This window comes from Schistocerca cancellata, chromosome 1 (assembly GCF_023864275.1).
Source record: "Schistocerca cancellata isolate TAMUIC-IGC-003103 chromosome 1, iqSchCanc2.1, whole genome shotgun sequence".
Classification (NCBI taxonomy): domain Eukaryota; kingdom Metazoa; phylum Arthropoda; class Insecta; order Orthoptera; family Acrididae; genus Schistocerca; species Schistocerca cancellata.
The window spans coordinates 941,620,148-941,642,332 of NC_064626.1; positions in this window are offsets into that span (position 1 = coordinate 941,620,148).

Sequence of the window (22,185 nt, forward strand, 5' to 3'; positions counted from 1 at the left end):
GGAATGCATTCAGCGTTATCCTGGGATATTTTCGTAAGCAGGCCCTGTTAGGACAAGAATTTCCATGCAGCAAGCTGAGACATCACGAAAGATCCTACAGCAACAACAAAAGCGACCATTAACTACTTCTGCGGCACTTTACTATCTCCAGGAAGGGTTGATATATAATGTACATGCTGACATGCTGTCTCATTAGGATTGCTAAGAAGAATGCAGCGTCTGTTATTCTGGGAAGCAGTGTAAAAGATTTCTATAGTGCGTCCAGAGGGAGAGTTGGCTCTTATTTACACAGACCTGTGACAGCAGCATAACACTGACAACATTTTAGCTGCACTTGAGATGGTGAGTCGCTCAGCAATTAGGTCTCCACTGGAACACAGTTACAAAGGCATTGCATCAGCAATAGTAAACACCTGCACAAGGCCCAGAGGTGTCTCGCAGGCTAGACCAACAAGCTCGCGCCATCCCAGCTTGAGCGCCTTGGGGCCTTTCTAGGAAACAGTTCGCTCGTATGTCATGCCTGAATTTCTAAACGATAGTTCCAAAGCGCTTTTACATGCAATGACTGTATGTGTTCTGCATTATTTTCAGTTGTTTAAGCGTTGCGAGCGTGTTCGCAGAGCATTATACATGCATTTTGCATAATTTTGCCAATTTCACGCATAGTGAATGAGTTTGTGTATTATTTCGGTAAATTACGAGTAGTTTCCAGGTCTCTGGGCTGTGCAATGCATTATTTCGACAGTTTACTATTAGCGAGTGTGTTTGTATAGTGTTATACATGCACTATTTTGACAATTTATAGTTATTTTGGTGTCTGTACATCAGTGTACTGCATTATTTTGTGAACAGGTGTGTATGCTGTGCAATGCGTTATTTCGACAGTTCACAATTAGAGAGCGTGTTTCCAGAGCATTTCACATGCATTATTTTGGTGATCTATGACTAGTTTGTAGGTCTGTAGGCTGCGCAATGCATTATTTCGAAAGTTTACAATTAGAGAGCGTGTTCGCAGAGCTCTATACATGTATTATTTTGACAATTTATGAGTTGCTTTCGTTTCTGTACATCAGTGTACTGCATTATTTCGGTGATTTATGAGTAGTTTGCAGGTCTGTAGGCTATTTACTGTGACCCCAAGCATGTCAGGGCTAGTGTTTGTATCAATGAGATAAATAAACTATGTGAAATCCGTCCCTAAATAAATTGTTCCAACTTCCCACTGAAAAAGTAAATAAAAATACACTCCTTACATCAGCAGCTGGACACAGACTCGGTCCTTTTCCCACCATTTTTCCCCAGACTGCCATGGGATGACAGTGCCCTCTGGTGGCAGTACTATGTACTATGATGGAGCTACTGCCTGTGACAACTCAAATTGTTTAAATAAACACTGCATGCAAAATAAAGACTTACATCCATCCTATCCAGCAAAGACTAAGTCCATTTCCCGCCAATTCCAAGGAGGAGGTGGTGATCAGACAACTTATGTTGGTGGAGGTAGCCCAAGTGGCTTACTTTCCTGCCACTTTCTTATGTTAGTGGAGGTAGCCCAATTAACCTTTTTTGCTGCCCAAAATTTGAACTTCGCACCATTTTCTGGGAGAGGGGTAGGGGTTAGGTGGAGATAGCTCAATTGACCTATTTTCCTGCTAAATTTGAACTTCCCAGCCATTGCATCATTGCGATTGTCATATCTTTCGCCGCCATCTTGGAAACATTTGGCAACAATGCACATTGGGGCTGCATCGGCCTTGTCCCACTAATAAGGTGTACACTCAGAATACTATAGCTCTTACTTGCTTGTGTAGCACTTGGCGTTTTTATTATCCATCAGCTACAACGAATGCTAAACAAACAATATAACAGTCCACTCACATACACTGGAGAAGAAATTACCACTACACATTCAATGCACACACAGCAAAGCCGAAAGAGACTGAAACGTCAGAATGATGCAATTGCCTGCAGCGTCACATGGTACACTGTCCCTTGCTTCTCTGCACTGATCCATGACCCACTGTCTTAGCTACACACAGTAATAATAATTATTATTTTTGTATTATAACTTTCCTATCATTTAGCTGTGGTGTACCCAGGCCGCTGAAACTTTGAATTTGATTTATGCATTTCAAGTTCATAGCATAACAATTTAACAACTGGAGAATGAGAAGTGCGAGGCACTAGGGGTGGGGCATAAACCGATCCCAGTTCAGTAAATGCTGCCAGCGAAGTTCCTGTGTTCCTGGATTTGGTTTGTGTGAGCATAAACATGCATTGTGTACCGTTTCTACAGGTGCTTGCATTGTACTGTGCTTAGTTGTGCTGTGATTTAGAAAATTTCGATACTTTGAAAATGCCACCAAAAAGACTTCTTTCGTTTGCATAGTGACAATCCTTAGTATCAAGGTGTGCTGCTAAAGAGCAAGGCACTGGAGTCGCTATGGAGAACTCGTGAGTTTTTCGATCAGAAGGAAGAATATGTAAATTGTGGAACGAACATCAAAAACTCTTAGAAAAACATTAGTAAGTAAAGAGGTGTTACTGCAAAAGTTGAAAGATGTGGATGTGAACAGCTCAAAGCACGTTGTTGAACAAAATTGTGGGCAAAGACATTCACTCGATAATACGGCTCGATAAAACGAGGGTTAAGGCCAGGGATGCTATCCGTAAGGCCGTGTCCTACGTAAGTATCAGAAGCGACTGACAGCGAGCGACATTTGGAAACGCAACACCCAAACAACAAGCAGCAGCATCGAGCGAAAATCTCGGGTATCCTGCGTGCAAGCGACCATCTCCCGCTACAAGATGGCTACTTAGAGCCAACCAGCTGTTTCTATAAAACGGCGCCCCTAAACTGTAGAATACTACAGCTGGAGAGTAAGGCTAAAAACTTAGCTTTACTCAGGAAAATAAAGCGAAAAGGATGCTGTGCATGAAATTTACAAAGGGAGGAATCTTCATGGAGAATTTCGTAAGTTACATCGTCAACTACGAAGATCACCAGACATATTCCTCAAATACACGTAGATGAGCAGAGGAGCATTCGACTATCTAGTCAATAAAACTTTTAATGGTCGATAAATGCAGAAGGATGACTCACTACTCTAAATATGGAACAATGAGACAAATTCCTGACAGTTACACTATGTGATCAAAAGTATTTGGAAACCCACAAGAACATACGTTTTTCATATTAGGTGCAATGTGCTGCCACCTACTGCAGGTATTACATACCAGCGACCTCAGTAGTCATTAGACATCGTGAGAGAGAGCAGAATGGGGCGCTCTGCGGAACTCATGGACTTCGAACATGGTCAGATAATTGGGTGTCACTTGTGTCATACGTCTGTAGGTCCATTGTTTCAGATGTGATAGTGAAGTGGAGACGTGTAGGGACACGTACGGTACAAAAGAGTACAAGCCGACCTCGTCTGTTGACTGACAGAGACCGCCAACAGTTGAAGAGGGTCATAATGTATAATAGTAGCCGGCCGGTGTGGCCGTGCGGTTCTAGGCGCTACAGTCTGGAACCGCGTGACCGCTATGGTCGCAGGTTCGAATCCTACCTTGGGCATGGATCTGTATGTTGTCCTTAGGTTAGTTAGGTTTAAGTAGTTCTAAGTTCTATGGGACTGATGACCACAGATGTTAAGTCCCATAGTGCTCAAAGCCATTTTTGTATAATAGTAAGACATCTGTCCAGACCATCACACAGAAATTGCAAACTGCGTCACTGCAAGTACTATGACAGTTAGGCGGGAGGTGAGAAAACTTGGATTTCATGGTCGAGCGGCTACTCATAAGCGACACATCACGTTGGTAAATGCGAAACGACGCCTCGCTTGGTGTAAGGAGCGTAAAAATTGGACGATTGAACAATGGAAAAACGTTGTGTGGAGTGACGAATCGTAGTGCCAATGTGGCGATCCGATGGCAGGGTGTGGGTATGGCGAATGCCTGGTGAACGTCATCTGCCAGTGCATGTAGTGCCAAAAGTAAAATTCGGAGACGGCGGTGTTATGGAGTGGTCGTGTTTTCCATGGAGTGGGCTTGCACCCCTTTCTTTGCGTGGCACTATCACAGCACAGGCCTACATTGATGTTTTAAACACCTATTTGCTTCCTACTGTTGAAGAGTAATTCGAAGATGGCGATTGCATCTTTCAACACGATCGAGCACCTGCTCATAATACACGGCCTGTGGCGGAGTGATTACACGACAATAACATCCCTGTAATGGACTGGCCTGACAGAGTCCTGACCTGAATCTAATAGAACACCTTTGGGATGTTTTGGAACGCCGACTTCTTGCCAGGACTCACCGACTGACATCGGTACCTCTCCTCAGTGCAGCACTCCGTGATGAATGAACTGTCATTCCCCAAGAAACCTTCCAGCACGTGATTGAATGCATGCCTGCGGCAGTGGAAACTGTTATCAGGGCTAAGGGTGGGCCAACACTATATTGAATTCCAGCATAGAGAGCGCCACGAACTTGTAAGTAATTTTCTGCCAGGTGTCCAAATATTTTTGATTAGATTAGATTAGATTAATACTACTTCCCTGGATCATGAATACAATATTTCGTAATGATGTGGAACGAGTCAAATTTTCCAATACATGACATAATTAAGTTAATTTAACAACATACTTAAGTTAATATAACAACTTTTTCATTTTTTGTGTTTTTTATTTTTATTTATTTTAATATTTTTTAGTTTTTTTTCTAATTTATATCTAAAAATTCCTCTATGGAGTAGAAGGAGTTGTCATTCAGAAATTCTTTTAATTTCTTCTTAAATACTTGTTGGTTATCTGTCAGACTTTTGATACTATTTGGTAAGTGACCAAAGACTTTAGTGCCAGTATAATTCACCCCTTTCTGTGCCAAAATTAGATTTAATCTTGAATAGTGAAGATCATCCTTTCTCCTAGTATTGTAGTTATGCACACTGCTATTACTTTTGAATTGGGTTTGGTTGTTAATAACAAATTTCATAAGAGAGTATATATACTGAGAAGCTACTGTGAATATCCCTAGATCCTTAAATAAATGTCTGCAGGATGATCTTGGGTGGACTCCAGCTATTATTCTGATTACATGCTTTTGTGCAATAAACACTTTATTCCTCAGTGATGAATTACCCCAAAATATGATGCCATATGAAAGCAACGAGTGAAAATAGGCGTAGTAAGCTAATTTACTAAGATGTTTATCACCAAAATTTGCAATGACCCTTATTGCATAAGTAGCTGAACTCAAACGTTTCAGCAGATCATCAATGTGTTTCTTCCAGTTTAATCTCTCATCAATGGACACACTTAAAAATTTTGAATATTCTACCTTAGCTATATGCTTCTGATTAAGGTCTATATTTATTAATGGCGTCATACCATTCACTGTACGGAACTGCATGTACTGTGTCTTATCAAAATTCAGTGAGAGTCCGTTTACAAGGAACCACTTAGTAATTTTCTGAAAGACAGTATTGACAATTTCATCAGTTAATTCTTGTTTGTCAGGTGTGATTACTATACTTGTATCATCAGCAAAGAGAACTAACTTTGCCTCTTCATGAATATAGAATGGCAAGTCATTAATATATATTAAGAACAACAAAGGACCCAAGACTGACCCTTGTGGAACCCCATTCTTGATAGTTCCCCAGTTTGAGGAATGTGCTGATCTTTGCATATTATGAGAACTACTTATTTCAACTTTCTGCACTCTTCCAGTTAGGTACGAATTAAACCATTTGTGCACTGTTCCACTCATGCCACAATACCTGAGCTTGTCTAGTAGAATTTCATGATTTACACAATCAAAAGCCTTTGAGAGATCACAAAAAATCCCAATGGGTGGTGTTCAGTTATTCAGATCATTCAAAATTTGATTAGTGAAAGCATATATGGCATTTTCTGTTGAAAAACCTTTCTGGAAACCAAACTGACATTTTGTTAGTACTTCATTGTTGCAGATATGTGAAGCTACTCTTGAATACATCACTTTCTCAAAAATTTTGGATAAAGCTGTTAGAAGGGAGATTGGACAGTAATTGTTGACATCAGATCTATCCCCCTTTTTATGCAAAGGTATAACAATAGCATATTTCAGTCTATCAGGGAAAATGCCCTGTTCCACGGAGCTATTACACAGGTGGCTGAGAATCTTACTTATCTGTTGAGAACAAGCTTTTAGTATTTTGCTGGAAATGCCATCAATTCCGTGTGAGTTTTTGCTTTTAAGCAAGTTTATTATTTTCCTAATTTCAGAGGGAGAAGTGGGTGAGATTTCAATTGTATCAAATTGCATAGGTATAGCCTCTTCCATTAACAGCCTAGCATCTTCTAATGAGCACCTGGATCCTACTATATCCACAACATTTAGAAAATGATTATTAAAAATATTTTCAACTTCTGACTTTTTGTTCGTAAAGTTTTCATTAAATTTGATGGTAATACTGTCTTCCTGTGCTCTTGGTTGACCTGTTTCTCTTTTAATAATATTCCAAATTGTTTTAATTTTATTATCAGAGTTGCTGATTTCAGACATGATACACATACTTCTGGATTTTAAATAACTTTTCTTAATATAACACAGTAGTTTTTATAATGTTTCATAGTTTCTGGGTCACTACTCTTTCTTGCTGTCAGATACATTTCCCTTTTCCAGTTACAAGATATTTTTATACCCTTAGTAAGCCATGGTTTGTTACAAGGTTTCTTACAAGTATATTTAACTATTTTCTTGGGGAAGCAGTTTTCAAATGCATTTACAAAAATGTCATGAAATAAATTATATTTTAAATTGGCGTCAGGTTCACGGTACACCTCATCCCAGTCTAACTGCTGTAGGCTTTCCCTGAAATTTGCAATTGTTAAATCGTTGACTGAACGTACTACTTTGGAGGACTGTTTAGTATTGCTGAATGGAGCTATGTCATATATTGTAACTAGCTGTGCACCATGATCAGAAAGACCATTCTCAACAGGCTGAGCATTTATCTGGTTAAACTTATCTTGGTCTATAAAGAAGTTATCTATAAGTGAGCTGCTATCCTTTACCACCTGAGTAGGAATTCAATAACGAGTGTCAAATTGAAAGAACCGAGTAATACTTCAAGATCATTTTTCCTATTACCCTCTTTCAGAGAATCTACATTGAAGTCCCCACAAATAATAATTTGCTTCCCCCTGTCTGACAGATAGCACAACAAGGAGTCCAAATTTTTCAGAAATAGATGAAAATTTCCTGATGGGGACCTATATACAGTTACAATTATAAATGTGCCTTTATTTAATTTAAGCTCACAGGCACATGCTTCTATATGTTTCTCTACACAAAACTTTTTTGTTTCTATATTTTTTGCACAATGATAACTTTTGACATATATGACAACTCATCCTTTCTCCATATTTTCTCTCATTACATGTGCTGAGAGCTTATATCCACTTACATTTACCTTATCCATATCAGTAACAATGTGATGCTCAGACAGGCATAGTATATCTATTTCATCCTCAGCTTCTAAATCTTCTAAACAAACCAGAAGCTCATCTATTTTATTCTTTAAACTCCCAATATTTTGATGAAATATACTTACATTATTTTTAATTATACTTTTACGAGAACCTTTCCTTATTCTAACATTTGCAGTACTCTCCTGTCTGAGTTTCTCTTTGTGCTTAGGCCTAGTTGCTATACCAGTGGTCACATGGTGTTCAGAGAGGCAGATTATGTCAACTGGGTTGGGTGGCTTTAATTCATCAATGCAATTACCTAGGACTGAGATACAACTTGGTGGATATAAAATTTCTGGTGATTGGTGAAAATTTATAATTGACAGCTGTGATTGGTGATCCAATGTGCTAGAATTGTGCTGTTTAATTTCTTTCCTAAACTGAAGATTTGTTTCAATCCTGACCTCTCGTAGAACTTGACATCTTTCTGTCTTACCTATCCTAAAAAAGGTGCTGCTCCAACACCTGAAACCACTGGTATTTTACCATTCATGGCAGTGCCTCCCCCCCTTAAATTTCCTGCTATTACCCCAGCCAGTTTCCCCTTCCCTTTCCTGTTGAGATGTAGGCCGTGCCTGGTATAGTCCCACCTACTGAGAGAATCAACAGGAACCACACCAATATGAGCCCCCGCACCCGACACAAGCAGCCGTTCCAACTCCAAATTAACTCTCCCAACAGAAGAGTTCAAATGAAGCTGGTCATGGCGTCTCAGGACAGATACAAATTCAACATTGGTGTGTCTCGATGCCGACGCAATCTTTACCAGGTGACACTCTATACTGTACCCAGGATCTCTGTCGATGCTGTTTCCTGGCCCTCCCACAATAACCACGGTGTCTTCCCTGGTAAATCCTTTACAGAGTGAACCTAAATCCTCTGTCACCTGATCCAGACTAGCACTTGGTTTGAAAAAATTTGACTCCTGGTATTCTGGTCCTAATTCCTCCTGCAGAAGTTGGCCTACACCTCTGGCATGAGAACTGCCTAACAACAAAACTTTCTTCCTTTTCGATGGCTTTCCTACATTCTTTTTCAATTTCCTATTGAAAGTTTGTTGTGTCCTGTCTACACCTACCTCTGCTTGAGGCTCATCAGTTTCTAACTGAAGCAACAGGTCAAACTTATTTTTGACATTCACCACAAAACTGTCAGACTTAGTTCTAGGCCTGTTCCTTCTGCTACCTGTTGCCACTTCCCACCTCTCTTTGCCCTTCTCCCTCCTTAACCTGTCCAGATCTTCCCTAGCCTGATCTAGCTCAGCCTGAAGGGCAGCAATTTTCCCCTCCTGTTCCACTATCTTCCTATCTCTGCTGCAAATCCTACATAACCACTGATGAGCCTGATCCACTTTCCCGACACCCACACCACTGCAGTCCCCCAAGTGAAAAAAAAGTACTGCATCCATCACACCAAACCCCAGAACTAACAATTCTACGGCAAGTCAGGCACTTCTCACTCATGGCAAAAATAATACTTTCGCTAGAATAAATCAATTAAATTACCGAAAATCAAAAAAGACGTTACAAGAATTAAGCCTATTCACAAATGTATATAAGCAAGTTTCTGATTTAAAATTCCGCTGTTTTTCTGAGATCTGTATTAAAACAATGAAGGTATACGCTATTTATTCTATATTTCACTCGATGGAATGGAAAAAAGGCAATTAAACGAGATACTTTACCTTTCATTCTCCAAAAACGTTACGAGAATTAGGCCTATAAACAAATGTATATAAGCAAGTTTCTGATATAAAGTTACGCTGTTTTTCTGAAACCTGTATTAAAACAATGAAGTTATACGCTATTTACGGTAGTTTACTTATTTGTTACCAAGAAATTAGTTAAATTACCGTGAAACAGGAAACAAACACGTTTACAAAATTTAAGCCTAAGCGCGACTTCGCGAAGTTACGATCTTTTCGTGTTTTCTGAAAAAAATACGCAAAAAAAGTCAAACCTTTAACGGCAAGACTAAATGATACACTAATGCATGTATTTAATTTGTTGTCGGCGTTAAACTAAATGATATTCCTGTCTAAATCACTTAACTTTCTGGAAATGGTTTCTGGCGTCACTTACTTGGCGGCCATCTTGGAACGCAGAACCAAGTGTATCACATAGTGTAGCTGTGATGTAACTCTAGCGTCCTCGAGTACCAATTTCAGATGACAGTAGGGCGTGGGTTCAACTCTTGTTATTACTTATACAATAACTGACTCAGCTACAATTCTGTATACTGTATTTTATGTATACTGTTTACACTGCATCGCTCATATTTGTAAGGTCTTGTCAAAGTACTTGATTTTTAAGTGTACACACACCTATCCCAGTATATCACACACATTAAATTCCTAATAAATTACAATGAAAAACCATGAAACTTTACTGACATTTGATTGCTGCGAACGTAATACATCAGCAGTCAATGTTAAGGCCAAGCGTTTCAGTTAATCTAATTAGTTTGTACAAGTTAACCACTTAATTTTTTGAAAAGAAAGTCAAATATGTTGTGGAATGATTTATCCAAAAGTATGAAATAAAAAATATTAGAGAAATATTTGATTCACCTCATTTTCTGTTCATGATTTCGAGCATCATTCAAAGGCATGTCGAATGTTTCTCTGATCTAGTCAAATCTTTTACAAAAATAATTTTAGAAAATTTTTGACCGATTTGTTTCACTTTTTATTTTCAAGTATTATTCAGAAAGCATAATTTTATTGACACCTCATTTGCCTTCCTAACGCCTTCTGTTCTCGAAAATTCTAACTTTAGTACTTGAAGTCGTATGTGCAAAAAAGCTAGGCCTTGAACAGATGAACTTTTTGACACTTCATTTACATAGTTTGCAGCAGCTTTCCGTGAAATATTGCAATTTTTCCTCATCTCAGTAATTAAGTTTTCCTTAATTACCCTGATTATTTTCAAGCAAAACTAGATCTCTCGTTTGTCACTTTGATGCCCCGTTTACCTCTTTCTCTCCCCTTTTTTGGCTATGAAAATTCGGACAAAACCTCATTGTGTAATTTATAGGGAGTCTTGTTTTCGTTCTGCGCACATGTTTAACAAAAACGTATCGAGTGTTGATACACGATAAAACAGTCCTCTCTACGTCATTTCCAAACAAACATCGTTTCGATATCTTGAACCGTTTATGAGATACGACGATTTTTACGACCACTTGATCCCTGACGCGCAGGAAAGGATTCGGACGCGCCGCGAGTGACCTGTCCGCGGATATAACAACTAATATCTCAAGAATGATGAGATATATCATTCCGCTCTCAACTTTAAATAAAATTTAGATATATTGGTCACATTTCATACGCAATAATATATGGCCTAAAGCGAACTTTACGGAATGTACACAAAGTGCTTTTACCTCTGCAAACTCTAAATGTTGGGTGGATGACACTCCTAACAGTAGCAGTTATCAGCCAGCAGGAAGAGCAGCTGATGAAGGGTTATAATCCTCTATTTCATGTGACATCTAACATCAACAAAGTATACAATACAATAACAACTACCACTTTAAAAACTTTTCCAGCAATCCCACTTTCTAAGAATCCAAATCACATCTCCTGTCTTGTAAGTTGTATCTCACTGGTCGGATCTTTCATTGTAGCACTATTATTCCTGCTGGGCATCCAGGGTCTGTATAAGAGTCAGTTGTCTTGCTTCTTTGGTCTTGGTGAAGTGCTGTTCCACATATTTATCTCACGTACTGTCTGGTTGAAATAGAACATTGTATTCATTGTCATTTCTGCCTCACGACCGTGGAGTAGAAAGAACAGTGTGCAGGGTGTCATATAGTGTCTTGCTATATTGTGTTGTATGTAAATGTCACAATGGGAATTGTTGTTGTGGTCTTCAGTCCTGAGACTGGTTTGATGCAGCTCTCCATGCTACTCTATCCTGTGCAAGCTTCTTCATCTCCCAGTACCTACTGCAACCTACATCCTTTTGAATCTGCTTAGTGTATTCATCTCTTGGTCTCCCTCTACGATTTTTACCCTACACGCTGCCCTCCAATACTAAATTGGTGATCCCTCGATGTCTCAGAACATGTTTTATTATTGTAACCTAATCTCCCCATTCAACATCAATGTACATCAAAAGCATAGCTTCCAGCATCTTGTTAAAGCATCCTGTAAATACATTTGGCTTTGGCATCAGGCAGCTACCTTCCTGTGGGTGATGTAGCAAAATGAAATTATCTCTAGTACTAGTCTCGACTGGAAAACTTTCCATAATCAGAAACCACCACATACTGTGTCACTGCACTTCAGAATGAAGTCTTCTCTGACGATCTTGGCAATTTCTGTTGCTTCAGCTATCCGCCAGCTTTACTGCCAACACAATGATACAGAAAACTGGCTGAAGCCAGAGATAAATTCTGCCGAAATTTTTACAAAGGCACAGACGGTGTTTAGAAAGGATAGATTGCATGAAACCGGTGGTGGCGTGTTTGTCGCTGTTAGTAGTAGTTTATCCTGTAGTGAAGTAGAAGTGGATAGTTCCTGTGAATTATATGAGTGGAGGTTACACTCAACAACCGAGCTAGGTTAATAGTTGGCTCCTTTTACCGACCTCCCGACTCAGCAGCATTAGTGGCAGAACAACTGAGAGAAAATCTGGAATACATTTCACATAAATTTTCTCAGCATGTTATAGTCTTAGGTGGAGATTTCAATTTACCTGATATAGACTGGGACACTCAGATGTTTAGGACGGGTGGTAGGGACAGAGCATCGAGTGACATTATACTGAGTGCACTATCCGAAAATTACCTCGAGCAATTAAAACAGAGAACCGACTCGTGGAGATAACATCTTGGACCTACTGATAACAAACAGACCCGAACTTTTCGACTCTGTAAGTGCAGAACAGGGAATCAGTGATCATAAGGCCGTTGCAGCATCCCTGAATGTGGAAGTTAATAGGAATATAAGAAAAGGGAGGAAGCTTTATCTGTTTAGCAAGAGTAATAGAACGCAGATTTCAGACTACCTAACAGATCAAAACGAAAATTTCTGTTCCGACACTGACAATGTTGAGTGTTTATGGAAAAAGTTCAAGGCAATCGTAAAATGCGTTTTAGACAGGTACGTGAGGGACGGGAAAAACCCACCGTGGTACAACAACAAAGTTAGGAAACTACTGCGAAAGCAAAGAGAGCTTCACTCCAAGTGTAAACGCACCCAAAACCTCTCAGACAAACAGAAGCTAAACGATGTCAAAGTTAGCGTAAGGAGGGCTATGCGTGAAGCGTTCAGTGAATTCGAAAGTAAAATTCTATGTACCGACTTGACAGAAAATCCTAGGAAGTTCTGGTCTTACGTTAAATCAGTAAGTGGCTCGAAACAGCTTATCCAGACACTCCGGGATGATGATGGCATTGAAACAGAGGATGACACGCGTAAAGCTGAAATACTAAACACCTTTTTCCAAAGCTGTTTCACAGAGGAAGACCGCACTGCAGTTCCTTCTCTAAATTCTCGCACAAACGAAAAAATGGCTGACATCGAAATAAATGTCCAAGGAATAGAAAAGCAACTGGAATCACTCAACAGAGGAAAGTCCACTGGACTTGACGGGATACCAATTCGATTCTACACAGAGTACGCGAAAGAACTTGCCCCCCTTCTAACAGCCGTGTACCGCAAGTCTCTAGAGGAACGGAAGGTTCCAAATGATTGGAAAAGAGCACAGGTAGTCCCAGTCTTCAAGAAGGGTCGTCGAGCATATGCGCAAAACTATAGACCTATATCTCTGACGTCGATCTGTTGTAGAATTTTAGAACATGTTTTTTGCTCGAGTATCATGTCGTTTTTGGAAACCCAGAATCTACTAAGTAGGAATAAACATGGATTCCGGAAACAGCGATCGTGTGAAACCCAACTCGCTTTATTTGTTCATGAGACCCAGAAAATATTAGATACAGGCTCCCAGGTAGATGCTATTTTCCTTGACTTCCGGAAGGCTTTCGATACAGTTCCGCACTGTCGCCTGATAAACAAAGTAAGAGCCTACGGAATATCAGACCAGCTGTGTGGCTGGATTGAAGAGTTTTTAGCAAACAGAACACAGCATGTTGTTATCAATGGAGAGACGTCTACAGACGTTAAAGTAACCTCTGGCGTGCCACAGGGGAGTGTTATGGGACCATTGCTTTTCACAATATATATAAATGACCTAGTAGATAGTGTCGGAAGTTCCATGCGGCTTTTCGCGGATGATGCTGTAAGATACAGAGAAGTTGCAGCATTAGAAAATTGTAGCGAAATGCAGGAAGATCTGCAGCGGATAGGCACTTGGTGCAGGGAGTGGCAACTGACCCTTAACATAGACAAATGTAATGTAATGCGAATACATAGAAAGGATCCTTTATTGTATGATTATATGATAGCGGAACAAACACTGGTAGCAGTTACTTCTGTAAAATACCTGGGAGTATGCGTGCGGAACGATTTGAAGTGGAATGATCATATAAAATTAATTGTTGGTAAGGCGGGTACCAGGTTGAGATTCATTGGGAGAGTCTTTACAAAATGTAGTCCATCAACAAAGGAGGTGGCTTACAAAACACTCGTTCGACCTATACTTGAGTATTGCTCATCAGTGTGGGATCCGTACCAGATCGGGTTGACAGAGGAGATAGAGAAGATCCAAAGAAGAGCGGCGCGTTTCGTCACAGGGTTATTTGGTAACCGTGATAGCGTTACGGAGATGTCTAGCAAACTCAAGTGGCAGACTCTGCAAGAGAGGCACTCTGCATCGCGGTGTAGCTTGCTCGCCAGGTTTCGAGAGGGTGCGTTTCTGGATGAGGTATCGAATATATTGCTTCCCCCTACTTATACCTCCCGAGGAGATCACGAATGTAAATTTAGAGAGATTCGAGCGGGCACTGTGGCTTTCAGACAATCGTTCTTCCCGCGAACCATACGCGACTGGAACAGAAAAGGGAGGTAATGACAGTGGCACGTAAAGTGCCCTCCGCCACACACCATTGGGTGGCTTGCGGAGTATAAATGTAGATGTAGAATGGATGAGGTAATCAGTGCAGACTATTATCCATCGATTGCCATTTGTTGTCTTTGTTAACCTCACAAAGAGGTCAATTCCACTTTAGTGCAATGGGGCTGCTGTAGGCAGGAGGTAGTTGTGGAATGTGTTTGTGTCATTGGTATTCCTTACAGTTGCTCACAAACTGTCTAACAAATTATTAGAGACTTGGCCAGTGATGTCTGCATCTGATTCTGTACAGACTCTTCATGAGTCCCATGTGACCAGATGTTGGAGCATCATGAAAATCTTCAGAATATTTGACCTGGGATGATGAGCAAACGTTCTGGCCCCATCAGATCATAATTCCTCGAATACAATGTTCTGTTAGTAACTGGAACTCTCCGCTGTTTGGTTCATGGTTCTTAAAGCCTTCTATGGTTTTCATCAATGCTAGACCTTCCCTCTGTTCAGTAGCAATGTCATTTAAAGCAGTGATGACTGGGATTTTATCCATACTGTTATGTTCCACACAGAAATCCCTGAAAGGCAGTCAGCGTCATTGTGTTTGTGTCCACTTTTGTATATTGCTGTGATGTCATATTCAGTGTCCATCTTGCCCATCAGTGTCCATCTTGCCCATCAACCTGATGGATCCTTTAGATTGGTCTGCCAGCAGAGGGAATGGTGATCGAGCACAATGGTGAATGGTTTGCCACATACATATGGCTAATATCTGTTGATGGCCCAAACAACTGTATGGTGCTCTTTCTTGGCTATAGAGTACTTTATCTCGGTCCTAGAGTGTACTCTGCATGTGTAAGCTGTCACCTTTTAGCATGTTTCTGAGTCTGTACTAGAACTGCCCCTGTTACAAGACAGCATCAGTGAAGTTCTACCTTGGAATTCTTGTCATGCAATGCTGCAGTTGGACAAGATGTCAGGACAAGGAAAGATCTTTCTTGTGCCTTGTTCCTGGAAACTTTGGCAGCTCCTTGCAGTAGCTCTTGCAAGGGACATGCCTTGATATGGAAGTCCTTTACAAATCACTGGGAGTAAGGGCACATTCAGAGAAAACTTCACACATCAAAAATAAGCCAAGGGGTCACAAATCTGTGACAGTTCTTATTTCCTCTGGAACAGAATGGACTCAGTCATCATTCACTGGGTGCTCCAGATTTTTATTTCTTGGGCAACAAAGAGGCGGTTTCTTGTTCAGGTGGAGACTTGCAGTCTGAACACACTTCAACACAGTTGAGAAATATTCTTCAAATGCCTCCAAAACAAACGACAATGTCATCCATACACCACATACACATCGTCCATTAAGGTGTCATGGTCTGAGGTAGTTGGAAATCTGATTCTCAGATGTTGCCCTTTATGTTCAGAGTTAATCCTTGTTTGATTGTGACCGCAGAATCACAACTCTTTGAAGCTAAAATATATGCATCCAGGTGTGGCTGTAATACAGTAATGCAGTATCTGCACTACCTTCCCACTAGCTCAAACTTATGGTGCTGCTTGAATGTCATTTCCTGTACGCTAAACGTATTCGAATGTCTGGTAGCCTCCTCTGGTGCTGCTCTCATTGAATTTCAATAGCTGGTTGTGAAAGAAGAATGATTATTCAATGTTTCCACCTCAGACATCTTCATGCCTTGCACAGCCAGACATGAATCACAGAGAATATTGTTTGCGAACAATCCCTGTGGATCTGGTGCAGTAGCTGCGGTAGAGGGAGATAGGTTGGGGTGACAATTCTTGTGTAATGACCTGCAATACCTTTTAGAGGCCATCAAATGAGTTTGGGTACTTACATAATGCCATGCATTTGCATGCTTTGTCTCTAAACCTCTGATGGAACCAACACTAGGGAGTCTTATGCTTTCATAACATCTTGTCACCTGTCTGTTTCCCTGCCATTCCAGCTGCTTGATTTTGTGTTTGGTGCACGCTCCTTATTTTGCAGGACTGTCACCTGTCCAGCCAGGAGTTGAATGCTTTCTGCTAGCTGCTCTGTAGTGGGAGCTGGTGTTTCCCACTTGATGCTTGCTCCTGGGTTGGTGTCCACAGCTGTTTTCAAAATGCTCAGTCTGGGACCACCACCCAAAATAACGTAGTCAACTGCACTGCCAATTTTCAATTATAAGCATGCTGACATAGTCTCAGTATTTTCTGGCAGCCTTTTAAGCCAAGCATGTGTAAGGACTATCCCGGCACCAACCCTGACCTGCTAGTGAATGAATTTTGTGTAGCAATTGATAGGGTGGCTTCTTACCTAAGCCTGTGGGTGGCATTAACCTCAGTAATCTGTTTTTGGACGTTGGAGCGAAAGATTTAACTTAGCAATTCTTAAACACTGCGACAATCTATGATCACTTCTGTCACAATTACCTGTGATTCTATAAGATGTGCTATGCTGCAGTGGAATTGCATGGTGTCTTCATGCTGCAAAAAATGCTCTCCGCCTGTTAGAACCAAATTTGGGTCTGAACATCCAGATTGCTGGCAATTTTACATGTTGTACAGTTCTACCTTGTGCTGGAGACTGTTGAAGTTGCGGGTGCAAGGCATCAGAAGGATCTTATGTTGCAGTTTGGAGTGAATGCTGAGCATTGCCACTGTCATCCATTGCCTGGTGGAATCAACACTTTTCTGTTCAAAGCTAGGTCACCACTGCAGGAATGCTTTGTGTGTGTGAGGGGGGGGGGGGGGGGGGGGGGAGCAGAGCCAGTAGACAGACACAAACAAATGAGAACACTCCTTTAATAAGCATCAACATGTAAACATACATTCAGCTGCACAACCTCAAAAAGCAATAGAAACATTGATAAAGAAATGTACTAAACTTCACTGTTGCGGCCACCTGTTATTTATCAATCCCTGGGTCACTACAGATGGATGACAGCAAAGGACCAAGGACTTCATGAAAATCCCTAATATCTTGCAGCACCTTCTCCCCCTCCTCCCAGATTATCCAGGTTTCTGTCAATTACACCGTTAGTGAGAGTGTTGGCTAATTGGCGGATGATCCCCAGTGTTGATATGGCTTTTTTCCATGGACCGCTTGACCTGTCTTTTCTCACGTCTGATTTGAAAACATATGAAAATTGATGCAGAACAGCTGTCACTAATCGACACTATTCCTTGGTCAAGCAAGATTCTATTGGTGGTTTGATAATAGTTTCCTCCCCTGAGTTCTCTGTTGTTAGTGAAGCACAATTCTTCATCAATGACTCTAAGCTGGCCTTCCTGGAATGGTTCAGCTGTCCTAACACTTATATTTAGGGATTACTTGGGCCTATTCATGACAATTAAGACACCCAAAGTTTCCCTTGCCCATCTACAATACTTATGATCATCACAAACATGTGTATTTCTATTAAGAACCTGAGTAGCTTCTTGGAAATGACAAATGCTTCACAGTCTGAGTGTCTGAATTGATGATTGGAACACAACTCATTGATGATGGCCTGATAACAAATGTCTTCAAAGCAAATAATCATTCAGATCAATTTTTGTTATGTTTGCCTGGTGGAACTGCTCCGTTAGTCAGCCTGGAGCTTTGGTCTTCTACAGTCTATGACTGTTTGGGATGCCCACAAGAAGCCCTACCCAAGAACAAAATTATGACAACCTTCTGATAAAATTACAAATTCTATCACTGGCAGTTATTCTTATAATATATATATTTACATCAGCAGGGCATATTTCTCATTTCACAATCAATAAAGCATATGCAAGTGCTGTAATGTAAATCTTTAAGACAGACAGATGCTTCCCACTAGACTATCAGCAGATGAAAGAAACTGGTTAATGCTGCATTAGTGAATTTCATCAACAATGGTTATGCCATTAAAACTCAAAAGATACACTTACATATACTATATGCATCTGCACAAATTATAGACAGATTAAAGAGGTGATGGGAGATAAATCACTCAGAAATACATGAAATAAAATCAATTATTGTTTTACAGGACACTACAAAAATGAGAGCAGGACTAGCAAATTCTTTACATCATAATATATGATTCAACCACAGTTTGATAAGTAAAATGCTGTGCCTCTTTTGTTGATTAATGAATAAAATGTCATTGACAGTAACTAATTTTTCTTTAAGTAAATATACATAAGAGTTTGCTTGCTTTCATAATGCTGATTTTACCAAATATACCCACTGTACAATACAATAAAACTTTTCTTGAAAGTCTTATAAGTCTCATACTTAATGTGGACCAACACTGAGAGGACCATCACATTTCTAGCAGACACAGGAGAAGAATAGCTCATGAAAAATTTTAAATTGTGAAAATGTAAGAACAGATTCGTGATACATGTAAAAAAACAAAAGCACTGTATCAACCCCATGTATCACATAAGCACCCTAATTCTGTTCTCCAGGTGTTGCTCCTACTTTTACAGTCACTCCTTTCTATTCAACATGTTTTACACTTCTCAGCTATTTCTCGTTATTCTCATGAGTTATCTGGTAATGGTATTTCTCATTATTCTCATGAGTTATCTGGTAATCCCATTTTCAATGCCAAGTATTTTTTTTTTCCCCCACTTCTGTGAAACCCATATTTGTACAACATGGCATCTCAGGTTTTAAAAAGATTACAGAGCAGGACTGATTGACTACTGTTTCAATCATTTCAAATCTCAATTACTTAATCAGTTAAGCTTTAGATTTGTTTCATTATTACTTTCTTCTTGCTTTCTTTCATTATTGTAAAACATTTGTCACATTGGCTCTGCAGCATTCAGTTCACAACTAGGGCATACGTTAGCTATGATTTGAAATTCTGATGCAACATTAGCATTAGCATTTTAGTTATTGTTTTTCTGATAATTTACCTTTATTAAAGAATGACAATTCGTAAATGCAGTGTTCTGTGATTCACATATTTAAAGGGGAACCTAAAATGAGTCAGATCTGGTATCACTGATGATGCTGAGAATACAGTTAAAGACTTAACAACATCTTAGAAAATGATTTCACTGAATATTTCTGGCAATTCCACAATTCTGACATAGCTGTAACCTGTTTATATATAATTTCACTGAATATTTCTGGCAATTCCACAATTCTGACATAGCTGTAACCTGTTTATATATAAAGACAGCATATTACTAATGCTACAGCAAATTAACATATAATGGAGTGCGGTCTGCAGTTGTGTGATATCAGCAATGTGCATTATCATTCACAAATGATAATGCACAGGGAGAGTGGTGGTTTCATTGTGCCCTATATGCCACCCTCTGCAGGCTTTTCAAGTTGATTCTGAGCCTTGGTGTTTCTGCAATGATTTCCTCGGCCACTCTAAATGAAACCACAATTTAATGCCAGGTGTTGTGATCCTGACCTCAATCGCAGAGGTATCAAAAGAAGGGGTGAAATGTGAGTAAGAAGGGTGTGACACATCCGAGTGGCACTGGGCAGAATTATGGTAAAATGTGGTGCCAATTTCACATCATTAATCCACCTTACATGTCACATGAACTTCTGTGCCATGCCCCCCCCCCCCCAGAAGTATTGAGACCTTGCTCTTTGGAGCATCACAGCATCACCGAGACAGGGTAATGATGTAGGGCGCCACGCTTTTGCACCAGTTGTGTGTTCAATTAATGACTCAACAATTAGAAATTTCAGAGAAAATCTTCAGCAGTTAGACTGGGATGAGGTGTACAAGGAACCCGATGATAATTTAAAATATAACTAATTTCATGATACACTTGTAAGAGAATTTAAAAACTGTTTCCCCAAGAAAGTAGTTAAATCTAGGCCTAATTATAAGAAACCATGCAAAAAAAAAAAACTTGGCTTACTAAAGGAATAAAAATATCTTGTAACCACAAAAGGGAACTGTATCTAACAACAAGAAAGAGTAATGACCCAGAAACAGCCAAATATTATAAAAACTACTGTGCTACATTAAGAAAGGTTATTAAAAAGTCCAGAAGCATGTGCATCATGTCTGTGATTAATACCTCTGATAACAAAATCAAAACAATTTGGAATATTATTACAAGGGAGACAGGGCAACCAAGAGTACAGGATGAAGGCATCACTATCAAAGCGAATGGAAACTTGATAAACAACAAGCCGGAAGTCGAAAACATTTTGAATAATCATTTTTTAAATGTTGTAGAGAAAATAGGATCTAAATGTTCTTTAGAAGAAGCAAGGCAGTTAATGGAAGAGGCCTTACCCACACCATTTGACACAATTGAAATTCCACCCACCTCTCCTTCTGAAATTAGGAAGGTAATAAACTCTCTCAAGAATAAAAGCTCACATGGAATTGATGACATTTCCAGCAGGATAATAAAAGCTTGTTCCCAAGAAATAAGTGGGATTCTTAGCCACATATGTAATAGCTCTCTGAAGCAGGGTATTTTCCCAGATAGACTGAAGTATGCCATTGTTAAACCACTGCATAAAAAAGGGGATACGTCTGATGTCAACAAGTACCGCCCAATCTCTCTTCTGACTGCCTTATCCAAAATTCTAGAAAAAATAATGTACTGTTGAGTAGCTTCACACCTTTGTAAAAATAAAGTTTTAAAAAATGTCAGTTTGGTTTCCAGAAGGGTTTTTCGATGGAAAATGCTATATACACTTTCACTAATGAAATATTAAATGCCGGAAGTACCTGTTGGGATTTTTTGTGATCTATCAAAGGCTTTTGATTGTGTAAATCATGGAATACTTCTAGATAAACTCAAGTACTGTGGTATGAATGGGACAGTGCTCAAATGGTTTAAATCATACCTAACTGGAAGAGTGCAGAAAGTTGAAATAAGCAGTTCACATAATATGCAAAAAACTGGTGATTTCTCAAACTGGGGAACAATCAAGAATGGAGTGCCGCAAGGTTCGGTCTTGGGTCCTCTGCTGTTCTTAATATATATTAATGACTAGCCATTCCATATTCACGAAGATGCAAAGCTAGTACTTTTTGCCGATGATACAAGTATAGCTATCACACCCAACAAACAAGAATTAACTGGTGACATTGTAAACGATGTTTTTCAGAAAATCATTAAGTGGTTCTCTGCAAATGGGCTCTCATTAAACTTTGACAAAACACAGTATATACAGTTCCACACAGTAAATGGAATGACACCATTAATAAATATAGACTTCGATCAGAAATCGGTAGCTAAGGTAGAATATTCAAAATTTCTAGGTGTATGCATTGATGAGGGGTTGAACTGGAAAAAACACGCTGAGGATCTGCTGAAACGTTTGAGTTCAGCTACTTATGCTATTAGGGTCATTGCAAATTTTGACAATATACATCTCAGTAAATTACCTTACCACACATATTTTCATTCTCTGCTTTCGTATGGTATCATATTCTGGGGTAACTCATCATTGAGTAAAAGAGTGTTCATTGCACAAAAGCGTGTAATCAGTATAATTTCTGGAGCTCATCCAAGATCATCCTGCAGACACTTATTTAAAGTGCCAGAGATCTTCACTGTAGGCTCACAATATATATATTCACTAACGAAATTTGTTATTAACAATCCGAACGAATTCAAAAGTAATAGCAGTGTACATGGCTACAACACTAGGAGAAAGGATTATCTTCACTACTCAAGGTTAAATCTAACTTTGGCTCAGAAGGGGGTAAATTATG